At 46.2% G+C, this 22902-nt stretch overlaps 1 long non-coding RNA gene across 1 annotated transcript in view; it reads left to right on the top strand.

Annotated features, from left to right (window-relative positions):
• The first annotated feature begins 11823 nt into the window (after positions 1-11823).
• The window catches only part of LOC122563000, a 20541-nt gene continuing 9462 nt past the window's right edge, over positions 11824-22902 (top strand). Inside the window, exons 1-2 of the long non-coding RNA XR_006315466.1 lie at positions 11824-12006; positions 12093-12194. This is a non-coding gene — a long non-coding RNA (uncharacterized LOC122563000). The remainder of the gene's footprint in view (positions 12007-12092; positions 12195-22902) is intronic.

Below are 22902 nucleotides of genomic sequence, written 5' to 3'. Positions count from 1 at the left end.
GTTGGTTTATTGAAAATGCTCTAAATACAGATCCCAGTATTCAAGAATTCAGCCTTCACATCTGTCTCTGCTGCAGTCTGGGGTGACACCCGAGAGGAACTCCCCACAGACATTTTACTTGTTTCCTCAAGTACACTCTGAGTCAGGAGCTTGTGTATCATTGCAGTGGTATGAGGCTGTGTAGTACCAAAGGAGTGCTGCATGGTCACAGCTGAAACATCAGACTCAAGCTTTATCTGCTTTTCCAATGGATGAAATAGATTTGATGACATCAATTTAAAGAAGAGGATTGAAGCTCACCAAAAGGCCTCATCAATAATATCCCTTGGCCAACATCATTGATCAAAGGAAACCTTGGATAAGGCCTGCAAACAGACACAGGTAGAGCATTCAAATAAAAGCAAAATACTACATATACTGGGAATCTGGAACAAATATAGAAATTCTGGAGAAACCCAGCAGGTCTGGTAGCAACAGCAATTTCACCAATGTACCTCCAACAGCACCTTCCAAATCCATGACCTCTTCCACGTAGAGGAACGTGGGTGGCAGATACATGGGAACATCAACCCTCCAAGCCACTCACCATTCTGTCTTGGAAATATATGACCATTGTTCCACTGTTGCTTGGTAAACATCCTAATGACATTGTGGGTATATGTATATATGGTTCAACAGTAACTGACCACCAACTTCTCAAGGCCAACTAGAGGTTGACAATAAACATTGGTCGCTGAACAAATAAAGAAAGAAATATCAGATCAGACACAAAGGGGCTGGGTGTCTGAACATCCACCTATTTTTCGCCTGTGTTCTTGTATGGGACCTGGAACCACCAGCTGGTGGTAATATTGACCAGGTCAGACTGAAACCTCCACTTGTTAGATCCATATAGTTCAGGTTTGCACTTAATTACCATAGTTAGTCATTTTCACATGAGGCTGCAGATATTTTATAACATCAGCACTTAAAGTTCTTACAAACAAAGATAAAAACAAAGAAAGCCACGTATACAGAGGACAGGTTGAAAGGTCATAACATAAACATAAAAACAACTTGCTTCATAACGCCATCTGTTACAGAGGCTAAATCCCAGGGGAAAATCACTCTGACCTCACTTTTTAAATCTTTTTGTGATCAATGTTCTTTCGTGCTCGGAATTGTGGGGACAAATTTTACCGTTCATTCTCCATTCTGCTACAATTCTGAAATCATAATCTTTTTCAGTTCTAACAACGTAAAGATTACTATTCAAATTTTCTTATATCAGAATCTCCACAGATTATGAACCACTTCTGCAATAGTGACTAGTTCCCCCGGTCTGGCTCCAATTCTCCAGGTAGGAGAAACCTCTTATCTTCTGAACTCAACTCTGGAGTCTTCAGAATGTAAACATGTCAACCGTCCATCCTGAAGTTAAAACTAAACTAATTGCCTTAAAGTGTTTACACTATCTGTCATGAACCCAAAAGTATAAACATTTTATCCATTAATTGATAATGAGAAAAGACAAAAGCTGAGGCTGGTACAGTAATAAAGGGGAGCAAGTTTAATAGTCAAGGCAGGCAAGAACATGGCAGAGAATGAGGTAAGATTGATAAATTAAACTGCATTTATTTCAATGCAACAAGCTTGATGGGTAAGGCAGGTGAACTTAGGGCATGGTTTGGAGCATGGGACTGGGCTATCATTGATACTACAGAAATGTTGCTTAGGGAGGGACGGGATTAGTAGCTTAGAGTTCCACAGTATAGATGCTCTAGGAAAGATAGAAAGGGAGGCACGCAAGGAGGGAGAGTGGCGTTCTTGGTACAGGAAAACATTACAGTCGTACATGGAGAGGATATTGCTGGGCGATCATTGAGTGAAGCTATGTAGGTGGAACTGAGAAATAAGAAAGGGATAATCAACTTACTGAGATTGTACAGCAGCCTCCCCCAATGTGGGCGGCACGGTGGCACAGTGGTTAGCACTGCTGCCTCACAGTGCCAGAGACCCGGGTTCAATTCCCGCCCTCAGGCGACTGACTATGTGGAGTTTGCACGTTCTCCCCGTGTCTGCGTGGGTTTCCTCCGGGTGCTCCGGTTTCCTCCCACTGTCCAAAGATGTGCAGGTCAGGTGAATTGGCCATGCTAAATTGCCCGTAGTGTTAGGTAAGGGGTAAGTGTAGGGGTATGGGTAGGTTGCGCTTCCGCGGGGCGGTGTGGACTTGTTGGGCCGAAGGGCCTGTTTCCACTGTAATGTAATCTAATAGTCAGCAGAAATTAAGAAGCAAACATGCAGGGAGATCTCAGATATCTGTAAAAATAATTGAGGTGTAATGGTAGGGGATTTTAACTTTCCAAACATTGACTGGGACTGCTACAGTGTTAAGGGCTCGGATGCAGAGGAATTTGTTAAGTGTATACAAGAAAATTTTCTTATTTAGTACGTGGATGTACCTATACGAGAATGAGCAGAACCTGACTTTCTCTTGGAAAATTCTTAGTTTTAAAATAGCAATGGAAAAGGATAGGCTTGATCTAAAAGTTAAGTCTAAATTGGAGTCAGGCCAATTTTGATGGCATGAGACAGGAGCTATAGCAGGGACACCAGAATTGAATGCAATATTCCAAAGTGGCCTCGCTAATGTCCTGTACAGCCACATCATGACCTCCCAGCCTCCATACTCAATGCACTGACCAATAAAAACACACCTTACCCGACATGCATCGCATTCTATCTCCCCCATCATTCAAGCAGCTTGGCTTTAGTTCAGAACGTACCCTGTCAGTAGCTGAACCATTGGCTTCTCAATCGTTACCCACCGTTCCGTTACTGTTTCCCCTGTTGGTCTTTGGCTCCAGCTCACCGTGGCAGCATCCTTCTTCAGTGCACTCCCTGGGAACTCGCCCGTCAGTTACTTCTGCCATTTGGCTAGCCCAATCTGTACAAATATTGAAGAGGCTTTTGAATATTTCATTATCTTTGGTGCAAGTTCCTTTAATCTTCTGATTATATTAAATCTTCCCAATTCTACAATTATGGAAGAATGGTGCAGTAAACTGTTTCCAAATGTGCAAAGATGTGCAGGTTAGGAGGATTGACCATGTTAAATTGTCCCATAGTGTGCAGGCTAGGTGAGTTAGCCAAGGTGGTAAATGCAAGGCTATGGGCTTGGGTCTGGTTGGGATACTCTTTGGAGGGTTGGTGCAGACTTAATGGGCTGAATGGCCTTTTCATCGGATTCTATGTTCTGTGTTCTACCGGAGTTTTCTGTCCTTTATGTCTCCTACCTCCTTTACAGTTTTAAATTTCTAAAAAGCGTCTCCTAACAATTTTATGGACTGGTTTTCAGGAATGTATTTTTTTTCTCTGAAAACAAGAAATGCTGGAGATCACAGTGGGTCAGGCAGCATCCATGGAGAGACAGCGAGCTGATGTTTGGAGTCTAGATGACTGTTTATCAGAGTTGACGTGAAATGTCAGTTACACTTGAAATGTTAGTTTGCTCTCTGTCTCCCCACGGATGCTGCCTGACCAGTTCTGATTTCCAGCATTACTTTTTGTTTTTAGGACAGATTCCAGCATCTCCAGTAATTTGCTCCTAATGCATTTTTTTCTCCTGTCTGTTTAAAACATTTAACCCTCAAGAATCCCCACGCACCGACTTCTTCCCCACTTTGCCTTTCTTTTCTATAAAACAAGCATCCAACGTCCATCAATATGCGATCACACCTGAGAGTAACAGGGACAATATCAAACCTGTTCATCACCATTAGTGCCATTAATCTGTTCACCTTGTTACAAATGTTTTGTGGGTTCAACAATATGGCTAGTTTTTTTTTGTATGATCATAGAACACAGAACTTGGAACAGTACAGCACACTACAGGCCCTTCGGCCCTCAATGTTGTGCCGAGCTGTAATCCTACTCTAAGATCAGACTAACCTACACACCCTACATTTTACTATCACCCATGTGCCTATCCAAGAGTCCCTAATGTCTCTGGCTCTACTACCACCATTGGCAGTGCATTCCACGCACCCAACACTCTCTGTGTAAAGAACCGACCTCTGACACCTCCCCTAAACCTTCCTCCAATCACCTTAAAATTATGCCTCCTCGTGATAGCCATTTCTGCCCTGGGAAAAATGTCTCTGGCTATCCACTCTATTTACGCTTCTCATTATCTTGTACACCTCTATCAAGTCACCTCTCATCCTTCTTCACTCCACTGAGAAAAGCCCTAGCTCCCTCAACCTTCCTTCATAAGACATTCCCTTCAGTCCAGGTAGCACCCTGGTAAATCTCCTCTGCACCCTCTCTAACGCTTCCACATCCTTTGTATAATGAGGTGACCAGAACTGAACACAAAATTCCAAGTGTGGTCTCACCAGAGCTTTATAGAGCTGCAGCAAAACCTCACCCTCTTAAACTCAATCGCCCTGTGAATGAGTCAACACACTATTACACCTTTTTAAAAACCCTATCAACTTGGGTGATAACTCTGAGGGACCTATAGATGTAGACCCTAATCCCTCTGTTCCCCCACACTGCCAAGAATCCTGTCTTTAACCCTGTAATCTGGATTCAAATTCCAAAATGAATCACTTCACACTTTTCCATCTGCCACTTCTCAGCCCAGTTCTGAATCCTGTCAATGTCCCGTTGCAACCTACAACAGCTCTCCATACTATCCACAACTCCATCAACCTTTATGTTACCAACAAACTTACTAAGCCATCCTTCCACTTCCTCGTCCGAGTCATTTATAAAAATCACAAACAGCCGAGGTCCCAGAACAGATCCCTGTGGAACACCACTGGTCACTGAGCTCCAGGCTGAATACTTTCCATAAACTAGCACCCTCTATCTTTTATGGACCAGCCAATTTTGTATCCAGACAGCCAAATTTCCCTGTATCCCATGCCTGCTTACTCTCTGAATGAGCCTATCATGGGGAACCTTGTCAAACACCTTGCTAAAATCCATGCACACCACATCCACTGCTCTATCTTTATCAATGTGTTTTGTCACATCCTCAAAGAATTCAATAAAGTTTGTAAGGCATGACCTGCCTCTCACAAAGACTATCTGACTATCTTTAATCAAGCTACACTTTTCCAAATAATCATGAATCCTGTCTCTCAGAATCCTTTCAAATACTTTGACGGGTCTGTAATTCCCAGGATTATCCTTATTCCCTTTCTTGAACAAGGGAATAACATTTGACACCCTCCAATCATCTGGTATTACTCCAGCGGACAATTGAGGACACAAAGTTCATTCCAAAAGTGCAGCAATCTCTTCCCTCACATCCCATTGTATCCTTGGGTATATCCCGTCTGGCCCAGGTGACTTATCTATCTTCATGGTTTTCAAAATTTCCTGTACATTCTCCTTCTTAACATCAACTTGTTTGATGTTTCTTACTGATGTCAGAAACGTCCAGATCCCTCTCAGTAGTGAATACCGAAGCAAAGTATTCATTAAGGTCCTCAGCGACCTCCATCAACTCCAGGCACAGGTTCCCTCCATTATCCCTGACTGGCCCTACCCTCACCCTAAGTGGAGAACACCTTAGAGTTTTCCTTAATCCTACCTGATCAAGCTTTCTCATGCCACCTTCTACCTCTCCTAACTTCATTCATCTGTTCCTTGTAACCCTCCAGAGCCCTGTCTGATCCTCTTGACTAGGGGTTCCACATCTCTTCTCACCCTACCCTCCCTTCCTTGCCTCAGTGGGACAAACCTATCCAGCACTCGCAGCAAGTGCTCCCCGAAAAACCTCCACCTTTCTGTTGTGCATTTCCCTGAGAATATCTGTTCGCAATTTAATGCTTCACAACTCCTGCCTAATAGCATTGTAACTCCCTCCCGCCCCAATTAAATACTTTCCCACACTGTCTGCTCCTAACCCTCTCCATGACTAATCATGTTGCAATTGAACTTATTAAATTGGATTGGAATGTAAATATCCTGACATTTTTGATGTTGGAAAGGGGGAATGTTGATGTGAGGAGTGTGGAACGACTGGTCATTCTGGAAGTATTGTGAAGTTCCCTGTTATCTCACATTGGTTATTTCATATGCACATTGTCCAGGCAGTAGGTGAACTCTCCCTCTGGCTCCCTAATAATGACAGCTCACTTCCTGCTCCTTCCCATTTCTGGATCCTTGAGTGAAAAAAAATTCGCCAAGATGGTGGCTGAGGATGACAACTGGTCTGTCTGTCTGTTTTCTTTTATTTTCTCTCGTTTTGCATTTAAACAAAATTCTCTCTTTCTCCAGTCCTCAGGCAGCATTGGTGATGAAAGTCAGCGTAGATTCCCGGCCTCAGCGTGGACTTGAAAATCCAGCCTCAGTGTGGACTCGGGCTCCCGGCCCCAGTGTGGACACAAATACCTGGCCTCAGTGTGGACACAAATACCTGGCCTCAGTGTGGACACAAATACCTGGCCTCAGTGTGGACACAAACACACGGCCTCAGCGTGGACACAAACTCCCGGCCTCAGTGTGGACACAAACACCCGGCCTCAGTGTGGACACAATCACCCGGCCTCAGTGTGGACACAAATACCTGGCCTCAGTGTGGACACAAACACACGGCCTCAGCGTGGACACAAACTCCCGGCCCCAGTGTGGTCACAAACACCCGGCCTCAGTGTGGACACAAATACCCGGCCTCAGCGTGTACACAAACTCCTGGCCATAGCGTGGACACAAATACCCGGCCTGAGTGTGGACACAAACTCCCCGCCTCAGCATGGACACAAATGCCTGGCCTCAGTGTGGACACAAACTCCTGGCCTCAGTGTGGACACAAACTCCCGGCCTCAGTGTGGACACAAATACCCAGCCTCAGTGTGGACACAAACACCGGGCCTCAGTGTGGACACAAACACCGGGCCTCAGTGTGGACACAAACACCCGGCCTCAGCGTGGACACAAATACCCAGCCTCAGTGTGGACCCGAACCCCTGGCCCCAGCGTGGACACAAACACTTGGATTCAGTGTGGACTTGACTGTCGACCTTAACATGGGACAAAAATCCCAACCTCAGCCTGGATTCAGACTCCTGGTCTCGAGCTGGAGCTTGGCGCGGTCTGGGTTGGAAAGACTGTTATTCTGAACTCTTATTTTTCCATTTATCTAATTTATTTCTCAATTTTTAAATTTATTTATTTTACTGTTTTTTTCCCCTTAAGACCTCGTACTGAAGAATCTATATCTGCATACCTTAGTACATAAGATGGCTCCGTAAATGGCTACTTGGAAACTTTTCCCTGTACCCATGTGAGTATGTTTGACAATACAGCTAATTATTGAAATTCTTCAAGGCCTAGATGCCTTTGGCCTTTTTGACTATTTTTTTTTAACCTGGCACCTTTTTTTTAAAATGATTTGTGTACCTGGCCTCTGAAGTCACTCCATTTCTCCATTTCTTTAGCCTCTCATTATTGCTCCACAAGGAAATTAAAGAAATAATAAGATAATCTGGGTTTTCATGTGCTGTTCTGGCCTGGCATCCATCTTGGACACATCACTACGAATATGTCAAATTAAATTTACAGTCAATATCAATGCTCAAATTCCACCGATATAACTTATTACCTTTGTACAGACGTTTCTCTCACACGCTCAATTTATATCATGGGAAGATATCTGGAAACTGTGATTATTCTCTTCAGAGCGAGCAAGGAAGGTGAATGGGAATTCACTTGATGTGTTTGATCAAGGTCCAGTTGACAGAGCAAAGAGGGAAGAACAGTTCCTACTGGTCATCAGATGATTCAGACTTAAGGTCAGCCAAAACGCAAGAGATGAATTATTTGATTAGATTAGAAGCTAGGAATCCTGTAGTGAGTAACATATCTCCTGACTCTCAAAGGCCTATCCACAAGGCACAAGTCAGGAGTGTGATGGAATACTCCACACCATCTGCATGGATACAGTTCCAATAACACTCAAGAAGCTAGATACTGTCCAGGACAAAGCAGCCCACTTATTGGCATCTCTTCCACAAGCATCCACTCCCTCCACCACTGATAGCAGCAGTGTGTACCATCTACAAGATGTGCTGTAGGAATATGCCAAAGAACCTCAGACAACACCTTCCAAAGCCACAACCACTTCCTTCCAGAAGGACAAGGACAGAAGATACTTGGGAATAGCACCACCTTCATGTTCTCTGCCAAGCCATTCATCATCCTGACTTAGAAATATATCACAATTATTTCACTGTCACTGGGTCAAAATCCTGGAATTCCCTCCCTAATGGCATTGTGGATCGACCTACAGCACATGTCCTGCAGCAGTTCAAGAAGGTAGCTCACCACCACCTTCTCAAGGGGCAACTAGGGACATGCTGGCCCAGCCAGTAACACCCATGAGTGACTAACAGAAACACGGCAGAGGAAAGTATGGTGGGATCAGACTTAGTAACCACTTCCAAGAGAGACCTTGGAATGGCTGAACAGATGGGAGTTTTTCTCTCGAGAAAAGAGAAAGCTGAGGAATTACCTATAGTTTCCAAAATTATTGGGGCTTTGATCAAGTAAATGTTGAGAAAGCTATTTTACTTATTGACTTGTCCAAATTAGTGCCCCATCAGTAAATCCAGTCAAGAATTCAGAAGGGACATCGTTTCCTGGAGAACGGGCTAACACTGGAGTAGTTGAGATGATTTGTATCGATTCTTTGAATAGGGACATGCATAAACATGACAGAGAAAGAAATGGAGGATATGCAAGTTTCTGTGTGCGTGGCTGAGGAAGCAGTTATAGTTTGATGTTGAGGGTAACAATTCATTCTCCAGCTTCAGCTGATGCAATGTGCGTGTTTGTGATGGGTCCAGCGATGGGTCTGTTAGAACACAAGTTCAGGCTGTGGCTACAGTCACAAATTGAGGCAGTTACTCACCTTCCCCATCCTATCCTCAGGGTGTTGAGGATTGTCCAGGCTCCCAGTGGAAGGATGGAATGTGGGATTTCACCACTCAGGTCAGTCACCCGCATGTGTTAGTGATGCCTGCAGTCAACCAGGATGTGTGTCATCACAAAATGAGGCTGCTACAATCTGTAAGAACTGGAGTGTCCTCCAGCAGGGACTATGGGACTTTGGCTGAGTGTATTGGGGTATTTTTGAGCGTATGTATCAACAGTCAGCTGATGATGTTTTTTGAGGTGGATCAACGGCGAGACATTTGGAAATCTGGAGGAACAGGGTGACTTCAGAGACCAAGTACGCAAATCTTTATAAAAACAGCAGTTAGGGTTCAAAACAGATGGGAATTTGACTTTATCACAAGGAAGCCAGAATAAAAAGGGGCAAAGTGAGCTCAGGACGCCACCCAAGGTTAATAAATTGGAAAAGGTGCAGAAAAGATTTGCAAAGGTGTTACTGAGCCTAGAATGTTTGATTTATAATGCGAGGCTGGATAGGCTGGGACTTTGTTTCCCTGGAATGTCGGACGCTGAGAGGTGACCTAATGGAGGTTTATAAAATCATGCGGACCTTAGACAGATGAATAGCAAAGATTTTTTTCCCTCAGATGGCGGAGTCCAAAACTGGAGGGCATAGGTTCAAGGTGAGAGGGGAGAGATTTAAAAGGGACCTGAGGGGCAACGTTTTCATGAGGAGGGTAGTTTGGATGTGGAATGATCTGCCAGAGGAAGTGATAAATGTGGTTATAATATTTAAAAGACATTTGGATAGGTACACGAATCGGAAAGATTTAGTGGGATGATGGCAAGCAAATGGGATTGGTTTAGCTTGGGAAACCTGGTCAGAATGGATGAATTGGACCAAAGAGCCTCTTTCCATGCTGTATGACGACATGACTTTATTAATCTAAGATGTGTTGATCTAAATGTTTAGAAATAATTGCACCATAACATCTGGAAGTGGCTAATGTGATGGTTCCTGAGCTGGGTGGAGTAGTAATATTCTGGATCAAGGCAAGTGAAACCCTATACATTATGTGGGTCCACCAGTTTCCACAAGAAGTTCTGTGACATCTCGACCCTGTGGTTCTGACAATCAGGATGTAGGTCAATACACCATTAAGAATGATGTCAAGGTATTTTGTGATTCTCACGAGTGAGAGGTCAGCAAGAGAACTGGTTTCAAGATCTTCCCCAGCTTTCGATTGCTCAGGTGAGTAGTTGAAATGATGGTATTGTTCAGGGTTTAATTGAAATCCCCAATTTATAAAGTAGGCTTCCAGAGAATGTGGATCTTCACTGAGTGTTTCCTCAATGTCTTGGGCTTCTCCAGTCTGATTATCCAGGGCCTAGTCATGTGAGCATGGAGCAGTCAATGCTTGATCAAGGAATTGATGATTCGCGAGTTTTCACGGGAGGTTCTTGGTCACTGGCTGTGCAGTTGTGGTGAGTGTGTCACAGGCCCAGCACAAGCCAGCAATAGCGGTTCCTGTCTTGAGGCCTAAATCAGGCCTTAATGTGAGAGGTCAGTGTCAGCACTCACTCAGAGCAGAGCAGTTGCAGTCAGCGTGTAGACCTGTGGGCGGCACCGCGGCACAGTGGTTAGCACTGCTGCCTCACAGCGCCAAGGACCCGGGTTCAATTCCCGCCTCAGGCGACTGACTGTGTGGAGTTTGCACGTTCTCCCCGTGTCTGTGTGGGTTTCCTCCGGGTGCTCCGGTTTCCTCCCACAGTCCAAAAGATGTGCAGGGTCAGGTGAATTGGCCATGCTAAATTGCCCGTAGGTAAGGGGTAAATGTAGGGGTATGGGTGGGTTGCGCTTCGGCGGGTCGGTGTGGACTTGTTGGGCCGAAGGGCCTGTTTCTACACTGTAATGTAATCTAAATGTAACCTGTCTGCTGGGATTGTTGCCAGGGTGGGACTCGGTGTGTTATGCAGGGGCAGATGTCTAATGTTAAATATTATTGAGAGCAGGGTGATGGGATGATAGTTACGTGAATCTCTGGGTATCTTCCTTGGCTTGACAACATTCACTGTGTTGGATGGAAGCAAACTCATAGATTCACAGAACTGAAATAGTGCAGGTCATTCAGCCCATCATGTCTGTACTAGTTCTGTTACCGAGGGCCAATCCCCCATATTACTACAGTTATTGAATTGATCATCAAGTGCCCTCATGAATGCTTCAGTTGAACCTGCCTCTAAACCATTTCCAGGCAATGTATGAGAAAAAAATTAATTCTCACATTACCCTTGCTTTGTTTGCACATCACTTTAAAATGTCTGGAATGGTGTGTGGGCTATGAATGTGGGTAAACAGCTTTGACTTTTAAAGCCATTTCCTGTCTTGCGATCCAATGTTCTTCAGAAATTCTGGTCAAATCCTATCAACTCCTCAGCTGGCTTGTGGTTGGACAGTTTGAGTGGTTGATCTGCTCTGGGCAGCTTCGAAACACTGCATCAGGACTCTTTTTCTCTCCACATATCATTCCTCCTGGCCTTCTGAGTTTATAAGTGGCAATGAAGTGACAGCATCAGTGTTGACTCTGGGTCACCAGTTGTGATTATAGTCCCAGATGATGCAGAACATAGAACATAGAACAAAACAACAGAGGGACATGCCTTTCAGTCCACAATGTTATGCTGAACATGATGCCAAGTTAAACTAATCCCTTCTGCCTGCCCATAGTCCATATTCCTACCTTCCTTGCTTTAAGAGCAGCTGACCTCATGGTTAAGGGATATGGTTACGGTTCTGTGTGCCAGTATTAGTGCCTACAGACATAACCAAGAGTAAATTAAAATGGACCAATGACCTGTACAGTCTCAGTCGAGAAGCTCAGAATAACATTGCAATGAGTTGAGTAGATGCATGTTCAGTCCACCTCTGACCCCATCACTTCAAAGAGTTTGTGAGTCAGTGAGAGGTCACTTGTGGTGGGGTTTTGATCACAGAATGATGTGGAGACATTGATCTATGTCACTGTGGTCAATTTAGTGTCGTTTTCTAGGGACTGCCGTATGATTTTTCCATTATTTCACTGCACACAGCCCAAGAACTGAATCATCAATGTTTCGGTGAGTAACCTTTAGACCCAATTGCTTCTGTTTTATCACTATTCCCATGAATTATGCTGGACATATATTACTTTCTGTTGGAACAGAACTGGTGACAACAAGAGCTGGAGCAGGGACTGAGAACTCTGTCCTCAAATCTGGAGCCAGAAAAAGTCAAATTCTCAGCTGGCCACTGTAAAGAACCTGAGGTAAACATATCCAGTGGGTCCAACCCATCCTGCAGTTAGCTCAAGTGGGCTTAGCCTTTAATTCAGTAAACATTGATAATTTTAAACCTGGGCTACCACATTTTCCTGGGCTGGGTGTTTGAAATATTCAGCTGCTGCAGGAAAGGCTGTTCTTCTGAGGTTTGCATCTAGGAACATTGATGCCACAGAGAAAGGAACTTTAACTCTGTGTCTAACCTAATTCTGTCCATGTCGTGGGGAGTGTTTGATGGGGACAGTGTAAAGGGAGCTTTAGCCTGTGCTGAACCTTGTGCTGTCCCAGTTCTGGGAGTGGTTGATGGGGACAGTGTACAGGGAGTTTTACTCTGTATCTAAGTCCGTGCTGAGCCTGTCCTGGGACTGTTTGCCAGGGGACAGTGTACAGAGAGCTTAACTCTGCATTTAACCCGATGCTGTCCCTATCCTGGGAGTGTTTGATGGGGGACAGTGTAGAGAGAGCTTTACTCTGTTTCTAACCCTGTGCTGTCCCTGTCATGGGAGTGTTTGATGGGGGGACAGTGTAGAGGCAGCTTTACTCTATATCTAAAACTGTGCTGACCGTGTCCTGAGAGTGTTTGATGGGGACAGTGGAGAGAGAACTTTACTCTGTATCTAACCCCGCGCTGTCCCTGTTCTGGGAGTGTTTGATTAGGCAGTGTAGAAAGAGCTGTTACTCTGTATCTAACCCCACGTTGTCCCTGTCCTGGGAGTGTTTGATTAGTCAGTGTAGAAGGAGCTGTTACTCTATATCTAACCCCACGCTGTCCCTGTCCTGGGAGTGTTTGATTAGTCAGTGTAGAAGGAGCTGTTATTCTATATCTAACCCCGCGCTGTCCCTGTCCGGGGAGTGTTTGATGAGTCAGCGTAGAAGGAGCTGTTATTCTATATCTAACCCCGCGCTGTCCCTGTCCTGGGAGTGTTTGATTAGTCAGTGTAGAAGGAGCTGTTACACAGTAACTAAATCCGCGCTGTTCGTGTCCTGAGAGAGTTTTATTAATCAGCGTAGAAAGACCTGTTACTCTGTATCTAACCCCGCGCTGTCCCTGTCCTGGGAGTGTGTGATTAGTCAGTGTAGAAGGGGCTGTTACTCTATATCTAACACCACGCTGTCCCAATCTTGGGAGTGTTTGATTAGTCAACGTCGAATGAGATGTTATTCTATATCTAACCCCACGCTGTCCCTGTCCTGAGAGAGTTTGATTAGTCAGTGTAGAAGGAGCTGTTACTCTGTATCTAACCCCACGCTTTCCCTGTCCTGGGAGTGTTTGATTAGTCAGCGTAGAAGGAGCTGTTACTCTGTACCTAACGCTGCGCTGTCCCTGTCCTGGGAGTGTTCGATTAGTCAGCGTAGAAGGAGCTGTTACTCTGTACATAACCCCGCGCTGTCCCTGTCCTGGGAGTGTTTGATTAGTCAGCGTAGAAGGAGCTGTTACTCTATGTCTAAGCCCGCGCTAAACCTGTCCTGGGAGTGTTTGATTAGTCAGCGTAGAAGGGGCTGTTACTCTATATCTAACCCCACGCTGTCCCTGTCCTGGGAGTGTTTGATTAGTCAGCGTAGAAGGAGCTGTTACTCTGTATCTAACCCCACGCTGTCTCTGTCCTGGGAGTGTTTGATTAGTCAGCGTAGAAGGAGCTGTTACTCTGTATCTAACCCCGTGCTGTCCCAATCCGGGGAGTGTTTGATTAGTCAGTGTAGAAGGAGCTGTTACACAGTAACTAAATCCGAGCTGTTCGTGTCCTGAGAGAGTTTTATTAATCAGCGTAGAAAGAACTGTTACTCTGTATCTAACCCCGCGCTGTCCCTGTCCTGGGAGTGTTTGAGTAGTCAGCGTAGAAGGAGCTGTTACTCTATGTCTAAGCCCACGCTAAACCTGTCCTGGAAGTGTTTGATTAGTCAGCGTAGAAAGAGCTGTTACACTATATCTAACCCCATGTTGTCCCGGTCCTTGGAGTGTTGACCAGTCAGCGTAGAAAGAGCTGTTAATCTCTATCTAACCCCACGCTGTCCCAATCTTGGGAGTGTTTGATTAGTCAACGTCGAATGAGATGTTATTCTATATCTATTAGTCAACGTCGAATGAGATGTTATTCTATATCTAACCCCACGCTGTCCCTGTCCTGGGAGTGTGTGATTAGTCAGCGTAGAAGGAGCTGTTACTCTATATCTAACCCCACGCTGCCCCTATCCTGAGAGAGTTTGATTAGTCAGCGTAGAAGGAGCTGTTACTCTATATCTAACCCCGTGCTGCCCCTATCCTGGGAGTGTTTGATTAGTCAGCGTAGAAGGAGCTGTTACTCTATGTCTAAGCCCGCGCTAAACCTGTCCTGGAAGTGTTTGATTAGTCAGCGTAGCAAGAGCTGTTACTCTATATCTAACCCCATGTTGTCCCGGTCCTTGGAGTGTTGACCAGTCAGCGTAGAAAGAGCTGTTAATCTCTATCTAACCCCGTGCTGTCCCTGTCCTGGGAGTGTTTGATTAGTCAGCGTAGAATGAGATGTTACTCTATATCTAACCCCACGCTGTCCTTGTCATGAGAATGTTTGATTAGTTAGCGTAGAAGGAGTGGTTAATCAGTATGTAACCCCGCACTGTCCCTGTCCTGGGAGTGTTTGATTAGTCAGCGTAGAAAGAGCTGTTACTCTATATCTAACCCCACGCTGTCCCATTCCTGGGAGTGTTTGATTAGTCAGCGTAGAAGGACCTGTTACTCTATATCTAACCCCACGCTGTCTCTGTCCTGGGAGTGTTTGATGAGTCAGCGTAGAAAGAGCTGTTACTCTACATCTCATCCCGCGCTGTCCCTGTCCTGGGACTGTTTGATGAGTCAGCGTACAAGGAGCTGTTAATCTGTATCTAACCCCACGATGTCTCTGTCCTGGGATTGTTTGATTAATCAACGTAGAAGATGCTGTTACTCTATATCTAAACCCGCGCTGTCCCTGTCCTGGGAGTGTTTGATGAGTCAGTGTAGAAGGAGCTGTTACTCTATATCTAACCCCGCGCTGCCCCTGTCCTGGGAGTGTTTGATTAGTCAGTGTAGAAGGAGCTGTTACTCTATATCTAACCCCGCGCTGCCCCTGTCCTGGGAGTGTTTGATTAGTCAGTGTAGAAGGAGCTGTTACTCTATATCTAACCCCGTGCTGTCCCTATCCTGGGAGTGTTTGATTAGTCAGCATAGAAGGAGCTGTTACTCTGTATCTAACCCCGTGCTGTCCCTGTCCTGGGAGTGTTTGATTAGTCAGCGTAGAAGGACCTGTTACTCTGTACATAACCCCGCACTGTCCCTGTCCTGGGAGTGTTTGATTAGTCAGTGTAGAAGGAGCTGTTCCTCTATATCTAACCCCGCGCTGTCCCTGTCCTGGGACTGTTTGATTAGTCAGTGTAGAAGGAGCTGTTCCTCTATATCTAACCCCGCGATGTCCCTGTCCTGGGAGTGTTTGATTAGTCAGTGTAGAAGGAGCTGTTCCTCTATATCTAACCCCGCGCTGCCCCTGTCCTGGGAGTGTTTGATTAGTCAACGTAGAATGAGATGTTACTCTATATCTAACCCCACACTGTCTCTGTCCTGGGAGTGTTTGATTAGTCAGCGTAGAAAGAGCTGTTACTCTGTTTCTAACCCCATGTTGTCCCAGTCCAGGGAGTGTTTGACCAGACAGTGTAGAAGGAGCTGTTAATCTGTATCTACTCACGCTGTCCCTGTCCTGGGAGTGAGTGATTAGTCAGTGTAGAAGGAGCTGTTATTCTATATCTAACCCCGTGCTGCCCCTATCCTGGGAGTGTTTGATTAGTCAGCGTAGAAGGAGCTGTTACCCTGTATCTAACCCCACGTTGTCCCTTTCCTGGGAGTGTTTGAATGGACAGCCTAGAAGGAGCTGTTACCCTATATCTCTCACGGCCCGGTGCCTGTCTTGAGAGAGTTTGATTAGTCAGCGTAGAAGGAGATATTACTCTATATCTAACCCAGCACTGTCCTTGTCCTGAGAGAGTTTGATTCGTCGGCAGAGAAAGAGCTGTTACTCTGTATCTAACCCCACGCTGTCCCTGTCCTGGGAGTATTTGCTTAGTCAGCGTAGAAGGATCTGTTACTCTATATCTAACCCCGCGCTGTCCCTGTCCTGGGAGTGTTTGATTAGTCAGTGTAGAAGGAGCTGTTACTCTGTATCTAACCCCACGCTGTCCCTATCCTGGGAGTGTGTGATTAGTCAGCGTAGAAGGAGCTGTTACTCTGTATCTAACCCCACGTTGTCCCTGTCCTGGGAGTGTTTGACTAGGCAGCGTAGAAGGAGCTGTTACTCTATATCTAACCCCACGCTGTCCCTGTCCTGGGAGTGTTTGATTAGTCAATGCAGAAGGAGCTGTTTCTCTATATCTAACCCCACGTTGTCCCTGTCCTGGGAGTGTTTGATTAGTCAGTGTAGAAGGAGCTGTTACTCTATATCTAACCCCACGCTGTCCCTGTCCTGGGAGTGTTTGATTAGTCAGCGTAGAAGGAGCTGTTACTCTGTATCTAACCCCACGCTGTCCCTGTCCTGGGAGTGTTTGATTAGTCAACGCAGAAGATGCTGTTACTCTATATCTAACCCCACGCTGTTCCTATCCTGGGAGTGTTTGATTAGTCAGTGTAGAAGGAGCTGTTACTCTATATCTAACCCCACGCTGTCCCTGTCCTGGGAGTGTTTGATTAGTCAGCATAGAAGGAGCTGTTACTCTGTGTCCAAGCCCGTGCTGTCCCTATCCTGGCAGTGTTTGATTAGTCAGTGTAGAAGGAGCTGTTACTCTATATCTAACCCCACGCTGTCTCTGTCCTGGGAGTGTTTGATTAGTCAATGAAGAATGTGATGTTACTCTGTATCTAACCCTGCGCTGTTGCTGTCCTGGGAGTGTTTGATGAGTCAGCCTAGAAGGAGCTGTTACCCTATATCTATCCCGGTCCAGTGCCTGTCCTGAGAGAGTTTGATTAGTCAGCGTAGAAGGAGCTATTGCTCTATATCTAACCCCACACTGTCTCTGTCCTGAGAGAGTTTGATTAGTCAGCGTAGAAGGAGCTGTTACTCTATATCTAACCCCGCGCTGTCTCTGTCCTGGGAGTGTTTGATTAATCAGCGTAGAAGGATCTGTTACTCTATATCTAACCCCGCGCTGCCCCTGTCCTGGGAGTGTTTGATTAGTCAGCGTAGAAGGAGCTGTTACTCTATATCTAACCCCGCGCTGCCCCTGTCCTGGGAGTGTTTGATGAGTCAGCCTAGAAGGAGCTGTTACCCTATATCTATCCCGGTCCAGTGCCTGTCCTGAGAGAGTTTGATTAGTCAGCGTAGAAGGAGCTGTTACTCTATATTTAACCCCGCGCTGCCCCTGTCTTGGGAGTGTGTGATTAGTCAGCATAGAAGGAGCTGTTACTCTATATTTAACCCCGCGCTGCCCCTGTCTTGGGAGTGTGTGATTAGTCAGCGTAGAAGGAGCTTTTACTCTGTATTTAACCCCGCGCTGCCCCTGTCTTGGGAGTGTGTGATTAGTCAGCGTAGAAGGAGCTGTTACTCTATATTTAACCCCGCGCTGCCCCTGTCCTGGGAGTGTGTGATTAGTCAGCGTAGAAGGAGCTGTTACTCTATAGTTAACCCCGCGCTGCCCCTGTCCTGGGAGTGTGTGATTAGTCAGTGTAGAAGGATTTGTTACTCTATATTTAACCCCGCGCTGCCCCTGTCCTGGGAGTGTGTGATTAGTCAGCGTAGAAGGAGCTGTTACTCTATATTTAACCCCGCGCTGCCCCTGTCCTGGGAGTGCTTGATTAGTCAGCGTAAAAGGAGCTGTTACTCTATATCTAACCCCACGCTGTCCCTATCCTTGGATTGTGTGATTAGTCAGCGTAGAAGGAGCTGTTATGTTGTACCTAACCCCACGCTGTCTCTGACCTGGGAGTTGAAAATGTGTTGCTGGAAAAGCGCAGCAGGTCAGGCAGCATCCAGGGATCAGGAGAATCGGTGTTTCGGGCATAAGCCCTTCTTCAGGAAATGTGGAAACGTGGATTCTCCTGTTCCTTGGATGCTGCCTGACCTGCTGCGCTTTTCCAGCAACACATTTCCAGCTCTGATCTCCAGCATCTGCAGTCCTCACTTTCTCCTCTGACCTGGGAGTGTTTGATTCATCAGCTAGAAGGAGCTGTTACTCTATATTTAACCCCGCACTGCCCCTGTCCTGGGAGTGTGTGATTCATCAGCTAGAAGGAGCTGTTACTCTATATTTAACCCTGCGCTGCCCCTGTCCTGGGAGTGTATGATTCATCAGCTAGAAGGAGCTGTTACTCTGTATTTAACCCCGCGCTGCCCCTGTCTTGGGAGTGTGTGATTCATCAGCTAGAAGGAGCTGTTACTCTGTATTTAACCCCGCGCTGCCCCTGTCTTGGGAGTGTTTGATTAGTCAGCATAGACGGAGCTGTTACTCTGTACACAACCCCGCGCTGTCCCTGTCCTGGGAGTGTTTGATTGGTCAGCGTAGAAAGTGCTGTTACTCTATATTTAACCCCGCGCTGTCCCTGTCGTTGGAGTTTTTGATGAGTCAGCTTTGAAGGAGCTGTCTCTCTGTATCTAACCCCGCGCTGCCCCTGTCCTGGGAGTGTTTGATGAGTCAGCGTAGAAAGAGCTGTTACTCTACATCTAACCCCGTGCTGTCACTATCCTGGGATTGTGTGATTAGTCAGCGTAGAAGGAACTGTTATGCTGTACCTAACCCCACGCTGTGTCTGACCTGGGAGTGTTTGAATCATCAGCTAGAAGGAGCTGTTACTCTATATCTAACCCCACGCTGTCTCTGTCCTGGGAGTGTTTGATTAGTCAGTGTAGAAGGAGCTGTTACTCTGTATCTAACCCCGCGCTGCCCCTATCCTGGGAGTGTTTGATAGTCAGCGTAGAAGGAGCTGTTACTCTGTATCTAACCCCACGCTGTCCCTGTCCTGGGAGTGTTTGATGGGGATAATGTAACATTGAATCTTAGAATCAAAGGGCCTTTGGCCTATCCATACTGTCCTGGCAAAAAATACACTAAAACAACACATGTTTGACTTTTCCACACTGGACTCATAACCTTCAATGTTATGACGTTTCAGTGCTCGTCCAACTACCCTCCCAGGCAGTGCAGTCCATACCCCATGAGTCTCTGGGTGAAAGAATGTTTTTCCTCAAATTCTACATAAACCTGCTGCCTTCCCACCTTAAAACTGTGTGTCCTTGTTCTTGACCTGTCACTTGAGGGGAACAGCTGCTTCCAGTCTACTCTGTCCATGTCCCTTCTACACCTCGTTCTGGCCCCCTCCAAAGAAAACAACCCAGCTTTTCCAGTCTCACTTTGTCGAGTCTTCATCCAGGCAACATTCCCTGCTCCTCCTCCAATGCAAACCCACCCTGACCAGGGACTGAACTCAGGGCCACAGCAGTGACAGCACCAAAACCCAACCACTAGACCACAAGGAAAAATGTACACTTGTGCTAAACCCCATGCTATCTCAGTCCTTGGGAATGTATGGTGGGGGAAATAGAGGGAGAGTTGCTTGTTGCCTGGTCAGTGACATATTGTTAGATATATAGAGATGGATTTATCTGTTTAGTGTTTTTATTAATAGATATTTTTATTGAAGAAAAAGTAATTTTTTTTTACTTTTTTTACAAACTTACAAAATAGCACAATCAAATATAAACACTAATATACAATTAAAAATTAAATAAATAATAACCAAAACACAACAAACAAAAAACGGAAATAAAATCAACAAAGTACTAATCCAGCCTACAAGTAATCAAAGCATATAAAAAAAATCTTACATTTCACAAAAAAATAGTAATTAAATAATGAAGTAATGCTCAGAATGAATTAACATCAAGTCATAATAAAACTTGATGTTTCACCGTGAGTGCTGACCGAGGGAGGACCCATTGCCATAACACTCTTCTTTCCCTCTCCGATTTATAAGAAAGTGTTTCTTTTGATGTACAATGTGGCCGTACTGGGGCGATGGACAGATGGTTTTCCCTGCCCTGTGGCCTTACTGGGACTGTGTAGAGATGGTTTTCCCTGCCCCGTGGCCTTACTGGGGCTGTGTAGAGATGGTTTTCTCTCCCTGTGGCCTTCCTGTGGCTATGTAGATATGGTTTTCCCTGCTCTGTGGCCTTACTGGGTCTGTGTAGATATGGTTTTCCCTGCCCTGTGGCCTTACTGTGGCTGTGTAGAGATGGTTTTCCCTGCTCTGTGGCCTTACTGGGACTGTGTAGAGATGGTTTTCCCTCCCTGTGGCCTTACTGGGGCTGTGTAGAGATGGTTTTCCCTCCCTGTGGCCTTACTGAGGCTGTGTAGATATGGTTTCCCCTGCTCTGTGGCCTTACTGGCATGTGTAGAGATGGTTTTCCCTCCCTGTTGCCTTACTGGGACTCTGCAGACATGGTTTTCCCTCCCTGTGGCCTTACTGGGACTGTGTAGAGATGGTTTTCCCTGCTCAGTCGCCTTACTGGGACTATGTAGAGGTGGTTTTCCCTCCCTGTGACCTTACTGGGGCTGTGTAGAGATGGTTTTCCCTCCCTGTGGCCTTACTGGGGCTGTGTAGAGATGGTTTTCCCTGCTCTGTGACCTTACTGGGGCTGTGTAGAGATGGTTTTCCCTGCTCTGTGACCTTACTGGGACTATGTAGAGGTGGTTTTCCCTCCCTGTGGCCTTACTGGGGCTGTGTAGAGATGGTTTTCCCTGCCCTGTGGCCTTACTGGGGCTGTGTAGAGATGGTTTTCCCTGCCCTGTGGCCTTACTGGGGCTGTGTAGATATGGTTTTCCCTGCCCTGTGGCCTTACTGGGGCTGTGTAGAGATGGTTTTCCCTGCCCTGTGGCCTTACTGGGGCTGTGTAGATATGGTTTTCCCTCCTTGTGGCCTTACTGGGGCTGTGTAGATATGCTTTTCCCTCCTTGTGGCCTTACTGGGGCTGTGCAGAGATGGTTTTCTCTCCCTGTGGCCTTCCTGTGGCTATGTAGAGATGGTTTTCCTTGCTCAGTCACCTTACTGGGGCTGTGTAGAGATGGTTTTCCCTGCCCTGTGGCCTTACTGGGGCTGTGTAGTGATGGTCTTCCCTGCTTTGTGGCCTTACTGGGGCTGTGTACAGATGGTTTTCCCTGCTCTGTGACCTTACCGGGGCTGTGTAGAGATGGTTTTCCCTGCTCTGTGACCTTACCGGGGCTGTGTAGATATGGTTTCCCCTGCTCTGTGGCCTTACTGGAATGTGTAGTGATGGTTTTCCCTGCCCTGTGGTCTTACTGGGACTGTATAGAGATGGTTTCCCCTGCCCTGTGGCCTTCCTGGGGTTGTGTAGATATGGTTTTCCCTCCCTGTGGCCTTACTGGGGCTGTGTAGAGATGGTTTTCCCTCCCTGTTGCCTTACTGGGACTGTGCAGACATGGTTTTCCCTCCCTGTGGCCTTCCTGGGGCTGTGTAGAGATGGTTTTCCCTGCTCAGTCGCCTTACTGGGACTATGTAGAGGTGGTTTTCCCTCCCTGTGGCCTTACTGGGACTGTGTAGAGATAGTTTTCCCTGCCCTGTGGCCTTACTGGGGCTGTGTACAGATGGTTTTCCCTGCTCTATGTCCTTACTGGGGCTCTGTAGAGATGTTTTTCCCTGCTCTGTGACCTTACTAGGACTGTGTAGATATGGTTTTCCCTACTCTATGGCCTTACTGGGGCTGTGTAGAGATGGTTTTCCCTGCTCTGTGGCCTTACTGGGGCTGTGTAGAGATGGTTTTCCCTGCTCTGTGGCCTTACTGGGACTGTGTAGAGATGGTTTTCCCTGCTCTGCGGCCTTACTGGGACTGTGTAGAGATGGTTTTCCCTGCTCTGTGGCCTTTCTGGGACTGTGTAGAGATGGTTTTCCCTGCCCTTTGGTCTGGGAGCTCTTTACACTGATGCCATTTCTCAGAAGTTGATAACACTTTTCTTTCCCAGCACTGATGGTCGACAGATTAAAGAGCAAATGCAATGTGCCAGAAACATGAACTAAAATAAACAGAGACAGCTCCTTGTTTAACTTCTTTGTGCTAATTGTTTCCATTTCCACGATCCCCAAGACAGTTCCTTGCGTGCTTACTTGCCTTAAATGAAGCAGTGCTTTCCTCAGACATCCAACATGTTTGGAATATTGTTGCTTGATTAAGTGCATTGTAATCAGGGACAGGTCTCTTTCTATCTTCTGTGTGAACCAAAGCAGACTCAGTGAGTGGTTCCCATCTTAGCTGTAACACTATTGAGGCCAAGTTTTCAGTCAGCTCTTGCACACTTTGGCTCATTGAGACTTTAGCAGCTATGAGCTCTCACTGAATAAAGATAGGTTACATCCAGAGAAGCCAATGATTTATTTTTAAATTGCAGTTCCTGTTGTGAGAAATTCATAACCAATGTGCACACAGCAAGATCCCACAACAAAAGAACAAACAACAAAGAAAGTTTACAGCCCAGGAACAGGCCCTTCGGCCCTCCAAGCCTGAGCCAATCCAAATCCACTGTCTAAACCTATCGCCCCATTCCTAAGCATCTGTATCCCTCTGCTCCCCACCTACTCATGCATCTGTCCAGATGCATCTTAAATGAATCTGCTGTGCCTGCCTCTACCACCTCTGCTGGCAACGCGTTCCAGGCACCTACCACCCTCTGTGTGAGGTACTTGCCGCGTGT

The sequence above is a fragment of the Chiloscyllium plagiosum genome, chromosome 26 (assembly GCF_004010195.1).
Source record: "Chiloscyllium plagiosum isolate BGI_BamShark_2017 chromosome 26, ASM401019v2, whole genome shotgun sequence".
In the NCBI taxonomy this organism is placed as follows: domain Eukaryota; kingdom Metazoa; phylum Chordata; class Chondrichthyes; order Orectolobiformes; family Hemiscylliidae; genus Chiloscyllium; species Chiloscyllium plagiosum.
The sequence above is the reverse complement of the archived record's forward strand: the minus strand, read 5'-3'. Positions and strand labels throughout refer to the sequence as shown.